General features: G+C 45.6%; 1 pseudogene; it reads left to right on the top strand.

Annotated features, from left to right (window-relative positions):
- Window positions 1-2,152: 2,152 nt before the first annotated feature.
- LOC117427200 (zona pellucida sperm-binding protein 3-like) lies at window positions 2,153-6,402 on the top strand (annotated as a pseudogene).
- The last annotated feature ends 350 nt before the right edge of the window (window positions 6,403-6,752 follow it).

Raw genomic sequence — 6,752 nt, 5'->3', positions numbered from 1 at the left:
CATGGTGTCAGTCTTGGATGTCACATCTTTGCCACTAGATGCAATCCCTGATTTCACAAGCTGTGGAGATGAAATTGAGTCTTACAAGCACCATGCCGCTGAGAGGGACACAAATGTCAATATTGTTGATTTTCTGGGTGAGGTCTGAAATCAGATTCCCAAACATGGCAAAAATTGCACGCTGCTTTTTGTCAATTCCACCAAACTCTGTGGGTGCAGAACAAACAGTTTCCACATATGGACAGGTTTGTACACCACAAAGACAAACCACGATGCTGGCCTTCAACAAATAACTCGTTTTCTGCTGACGGGCCAGGTAATTAGTGTGTGTGTGCGTGCGTGTGTGTGTGCGTGCGTGTGCGTGCGCGCGTGCGTGTGTGTGCACAACACGCTACATGGATTTAAAGTCGCATACGATTTCTTCTTGTTTTTTTTTCTTTAGATTATTTTGTACAGGTTGATTCGCTCAAGCAGCACGATGTTATGTGGTTTCAAAACGTCATATATAATTTAATGTGTGTAAAGAAAAACACAGTTTCAGTTTCGTCACTTGCATTTAACCCTGTTTTTAACATTTTGTTTTTCAAAGTTAGTATAATGCTGTACAACACAGTCTGTCTAATTACTGTATGAACATAGCCTTTTAAACGTTTACAAAACTCGACAATGTTGCCGAATTTGTCATTTTGTTTTGTTTTAATCCGTTTTGTCTGCTTGTTACTTTTTTCAGCCAACACATTTAAATGACCCTTGTTTGTTACATTTTAAAAGATTGTTTTAAACGTTACAATGTAAATGTTGACTCAGTAGCTACCATTAAATGTTAAAATGTTTCAACCTCTGTGATTTTCTTTGATGCGCTATTCATTTTAGGCAACTTACTTTTTAATAAAATGGCACTTCCATGACAATCCGTGAAATGTATTTGTTTTTTTTTATTGTCATTCCTGAATTTCTTGAAAAAGTGGCCCTACCTAATACTAATAATAATACTAATAATAATAATATTAATAATACTAATAATAATCATTAAAGGCTAGCAATTAGGTTGCATTAAAACCAGTAAGATAAAAATGCCATTTTATAAAAATGTGTTTTAAGTTTAGACTTAAAAATACCCACAGACCCAGCTTCCCTAACACATGGAGGTAGAACAATCCATAGTTTAGGGGCTCTAAAAGAAAAAGCCCTACCTCCCGTATTGATTTTATTGACCCTGGGAACAACGAGCAGCCCGGCTTCCTGTGATCTAAGAGTGTGATTTGGGAGATACGTGGTCAGAATCTCATCAAGCAGCTTCTTCAAGGATCCCAGGGTGTCAGATTCAACAACATTACTGGGGAGTTGGTTCCAGACCCTCACAATTCTCTGTGTAAAAAAGTGCCTCCTATTTTCTGTTCTGAATGCCCCTTTATCTAAGCTCCATGTGTGACCCCTGGTCCTTGTTTCTTTTTGCAGGTCGAAAAAGTCCCCAGGTCGAAATACAGACATAAAACAAGCAATGAGAACTAACACACTCAGTGCACAGTCCAGGCCACGCCCCCCTGATAACACAAGCAATGAGAACGAACACACTCAGTGCACAGTCCAGGCCACGCCCCCCTGATAACACAAGCAATGTGAACTAACACACTCAGTGCACAGTCCAGGCCACGCCCCCCCTGATTGTTTTGCAAACTCCTATTTTCAATACATGTTTCATAGCTTACATGACAAAACCGAGTGTCACCAAGTAGATAATATAGAGTCCATGTAAGAAAGGTTCTTAGAAGCACCTAAAAAGGTCTCCCCACAGCGGCAAAGCAAGGTTCTAACGAGAACCTTTACTTCTAGAGTGTAGGCATCATTCAAAGAAAGGTGGAGGATCCTGCTCGCTATGTTTCGGGAAAAAAAATAAATCCATGTAGGCTACCCAGTTGAATTAATCAGAATTGTAATTGGATTATCTTTTCCAAGTCATGTAAACACAGAAAAGTGTCGTTTTCACCAAACCAATTTGCTGATTCAGTTCCCGAATATGCCCAACATTCTTTTTCTAAAGACTTGATCTCATGTAACCGTAGTGAATGCGTGTCCGTGTATAATTGTTTAATTACCCAGCCAGGTTTAACACGTTAATTAATTCTGGGGAGTATAAAGGTGCTGGCTACGCGCTTATCGGTATGCAGCTGCAGTGTTTGATTCTGAACTGAAGAGTTTACAATGGGGACGCGCGGTGTTCAGACAGCGCTTTCGCTCACTTTGATTTTACTTGTGCAGCTCCACGGCGCTTTTGGATGGACCTGGCCGGATCAGCCGGTTTATAACCCAGTGCTATTTACCGCGCCGAGAGCGGTGTTTCAGCCGATTCCCACCCCTCTCTCCGTGCAGAGAGCTGACCTGTCGCTGTTGAATTCGGTCACCCTGGACTGCAGGAAAGACGCCATGGTCGTGACGGTGAACCGGGACTTGTTTGGGATCGGCTACCTGGTGAACAGCGCCGACTTGAGCGTGGGGTCCGCGGGCTGCTCGGCCACCTCTTCCGACAGCGTCGCCAACACGGTTTTGTTCAGCATTCAGCTCCAGGACTGCGGCAGCATTTTCCAGGTAACCCTGCGTGTCGATCGCATTTGTTACTGCGGTAGTTAATAAAGTGAACTGTCAAGTGGGTAGCTCAGCTTTCTTTATTGCTTGCACTTCACTGTGAAGGTCTCACATACAGTAGTGCGCACATTTATTACATTAACTCAAGACTTGTCATGTCTGTTCTGTATATACTTGCATGCATGAACACCTCGGTCTGTGGATTTCAAGTTTTGGTCCCTAATCTTCTAGGCGCTGGTATGTGACAGTGTTGGACTGCTTTGTGCATTAATTGGGCATCCTTGAACAACTTCTGAAGTCATGCATTAATATTTCTGTGGTTCTTTCTCATTAAGCTAACTGCTTGTGTGGCCTATTGTCAATTTAAATTCCTAATTGACCTCTTGACACTTCTCCTCCAAGATTTTGCAGTGAGGTGCATGAAATGGGGGTTCACAGTTTACTGACTGGTTGGAGCTTGTCCTCCAAGTTCTCAGTTTCCTTGTGACATTCAAGTGTATCAAACTGCTTGAACAAGCGCTCAATTCCTTGTGTGCCTTAAAGTGTTAAAGCGCAAGACCACTTCACATTTTTTTTATAATCAAGAATTGAAGGATCACTTTTCAACTTCTGTCTCTAGGTATTCCCAGACTTCCTGAGCTACACAAACCATCTCTATTACAAGCCTGCCAGCGTTGGCATCATCACCAGGGTCAATATGGCTGATATTCTCCTCGAATGCAGATACCCGAGGTACTGTACCAAGCAAACGGGGACCTGAGGGGCCGTATCTGTGAACTTCACACTAAATCACTTTGCTGCTGGTCACTCGCTTGTACCAGGGTTCTCGAGTCTCTGCTGCTGTAATATAAGATTTGGACTCAATTCTATTGAAGCCAACATTTCTTGTATTCCTGTGTCATCTTAAATAGGATGCCAGTGATGCATGATATCACTTACAAGGATGTGGTTTTTATTTTTCAGAAGGTGGAATGTCAGCAGCAGCCCCATAAAACCAACCTGGGTGCCCTTCACTTCAACAGCCTCTACAGAGCAAATCCTGGACTTCTCCTTGCTGCTCATGAATGGTATGAAGGAAAGGGTTGGGTATGGGGGGTGTTTATTTAATGCTGGTCTGTCTCCTTGCTTCCTGTTCCAGATAACTGGAGTGGTCCCAGAGTCTCCAATGTCATCTACCTGGGTGACATCCTTCACGTTGAGGCTTCTGTTGCCGTCGTCAACCACGTGCCGCTACGGCTCTACGTCGACAGCTGCATCGCGACCCTGAGCAACAACAAGGACTCTGAGCCCAGATATGCTGTCGTGGACAAGCTTGGGTGAGAACTGGAGTTACTTCAAACACACTGGCTCGTGCTGTACTCTGGTTTATTGAACCTGTTTCAATGCTGTGTGTTGGCAGTGTAACCCTCTCCTCATGCTTGTCTCCTGTCTCGCCCAGCTGCCTGATGGATAGCAAGTCTCCAGACTCCTCCTCTTCATTCACTAGACCTGCTCTGAACAAGCTGCGCTTTGACATCGCTGCTTTCAAGTTCCAGGGGGATTCCAGGAGCATGGTAAGGCTTGGCTAGACCTGGGTCTATCACTAACTTTGTCTTGTCAAAGTGTACTATAATGACCCCTGTGCTTTCCTGGTGCATTGATTTGCTGTATGGTGTGTTTAACTGCATTCCCATTGTGACTCCTTCCCCTTTTGTTTCAGATCTACATGACTTGCACACTGAGAGCAGTCAATGCTGACAAACCAGCTGATGCCTCCAACAAGGCCTGCTCCTACCAGAAGCAATCCTACAGGTAAGCTCTTGCAGTGCAGGAGTGATCGGTTCCTCCTTGCTGAACAGATTTCTTAATCTGGACCCTGTCCCCTTCCACCATGCTATTGTTTGTGATTAGCTGTCGGACCGTGGTCTAGGTCAAGCACAATCCCAGCTCAATCCAGATTAGCATGTGTGGGATGAACTTTGCCACTGCAATCATGGCAGCCTACCTCTGTGGCCCAGTTGCAGCTATCCTCGGCAAGTACAAGCGCTGCAAGACTCCTGATGACTTGTGGAGTCTCGGCCTGGAATCAGAATTGCTGTCTTAGTGGTCAGAAGGGTTTTGGCTTTATTTTTTCCTCCTCCACGGTCTGCTTTTAAGAAGCAGGGTTGTTCATGTCCCGTTCCCTGCCCATGCCTCTGCTAGAACCTGTGTGAACACTTGCATTTATTGGCTTCCTACCGACCTCTTCATAGCAAGTTTGATATCCTCTTGCAGAAATACTTGCTCCTCCCTATGTGCACTGGTTGAAGGTACTGATTTTAGGGGTGGTTGTGTAGATCTGGGTGGCTCTGCACAGTCCTTGTATCCTAGCTGTCTGTGATCCTGCCCCTTCATGCCATGCCTCCCTTTTTCAGGTGGGTCTCTGAGGACGGCTCCTCTGCAGTGTGTGGGTGCTGTGACGCTGGCTCCTGCTCTGGGACACCCCGGTTCCTCGCAGACCCTTTTCCTCCTGCCGAGATCAACCAGCCCAACTGGAGCGGAAAATGGCCGCAGAAGAGAGCGGCTCCTCTTGATCCAGGTACTGTCTGAACACCCAGCCTGGGCGAGGCCTTTTCAGAGGACTGGAACTCTAACCAAGCTGTATAAATACTGCAACGCTTGTACTTGGCAAATCCAATTAATTTGGTGTTAATCCTTTGCTGCCAGTGTACAATATGATGGACAAACCTGCCATTAAATGGGTGTGGGAACTGGGAGGGGTGGGGGGGCATTTGGAGTTCTAAACAATGGTTCAAAATCCTTTTGTTGCCATTGTAATATTTAATGGATGACCTTTGCAGTAGGTCCATTGGTCTGATTGGATAGAACATTGATGTGAGTTTAAACATATGAAGTGATTGGGTACCAGGAAGCAGCAACACCTTGTGTTCCACAGCTGCATGTGCCAATCTTGCAATGATACTCTCTATTCAATGGAAGAAAATGGGGACCAGTGACTTTCTAGTGCTAAAGCATTTCTAACCTCATTTTGCCCTCCTTTTTCAGTGGAGAGTTTGACCATGTGTGCTCCCCTTCAATGGAGTTGCATTGTGGAGTAGCTCAATCACCAGTGCATTACTTTGCTTCAATGACACTAACCTTGCCCTCCTGTCTCTTTCTTCCCCCCCCCCCCTCTGTGTAGCTGGCCAGGACCCCCAAGTGCATGTAAAGGAGATCACCATTGGCCCCCTGACCGTGGTTCATGTAGTCCGAGACCATGCTGTCGTGCTCAGTAAGGAGTCCCTGTACCACCCCCTGCAGCTTGTGGAAGAAGTGCAGGGTAAGTGCCGCTCTCAATGCTACTGAGCTCTGAACCAGCTTGCTGTCAATGGAGGGTTAGTCTGCTTTATTGAATCTCAAGAGTGTAACTGTTGTCTGTCATTTAAAATGAAAGACTTTGTTTTTAATGTGTCTACATTGTCATCTACTGTTCCATCACTCCTGTAAGCATGTTGGACTCTGTGCTTTTAGCAGTACAGGGAAACTGAGCCTTGAATGACTTTTGCTATAGCTGGTTCAGCATTGGACCACAATATCCTCCATTCCCAATGTAAACCCCTACTCCTGAGTCTTCAATGGGTGTAGCTTCCCTCCCGTGTTGTCCTGTTAACCCCTCTGTCTCTCCCGTCTCAGACTCTGGCTCCTCTGTCCCTGTGCTGGCAGTCTCTGCTGTGGCTCTGGCTCTCTCCTGTGCTGTCCTGTTGGCTGTGTTCCTGAAGAGGTGCTCCCCGTCTAGTGACAAACTGCTCGCTGTGTCTTCCTAATGTGTTTTGAAGAATTAATAAAAGCCTTGTGAAGCTATTGGAGTTGCTCAGTGGTCTTGTTTTTATCGGAGGTGTGTTGCTCAATATCTATGCTTGGTAAAGATCCATGTCCTTTAACCCAAGGTCTCGTCTCTTGTATAGTGAGACATGCAATGTGCTTCATTTATTTTAGATGTGCTTCTCCCAGGGTTAGTTTGGTTTTACAAGGGTGATGCAAGTAGTGATAGACTTGAATGCTGTAGTCCAGGATTGTGACGTTTTACAGGTGTGTGAGGAGGTGCTGGAAGGTGGTCGGGGACTGAGCAGTCCTTATCCATGGGCCAGTTGTTCCACCGTTGAGGGGCAAGGGTGAAGGAGCGAGCTCTGGCAATGGAGAGGGGGTACAGC

The sequence above is a fragment of the Acipenser ruthenus genome, chromosome 29, assembly GCF_902713425.1.
Source record: "Acipenser ruthenus chromosome 29, fAciRut3.2 maternal haplotype, whole genome shotgun sequence".
NCBI classification, from domain to species: Eukaryota; Metazoa; Chordata; class Actinopteri; order Acipenseriformes; family Acipenseridae; genus Acipenser; species Acipenser ruthenus.
Note: the sequence above shows the minus strand (reverse complement) of the source record. Positions and strands in the feature narration are given on the sequence as shown.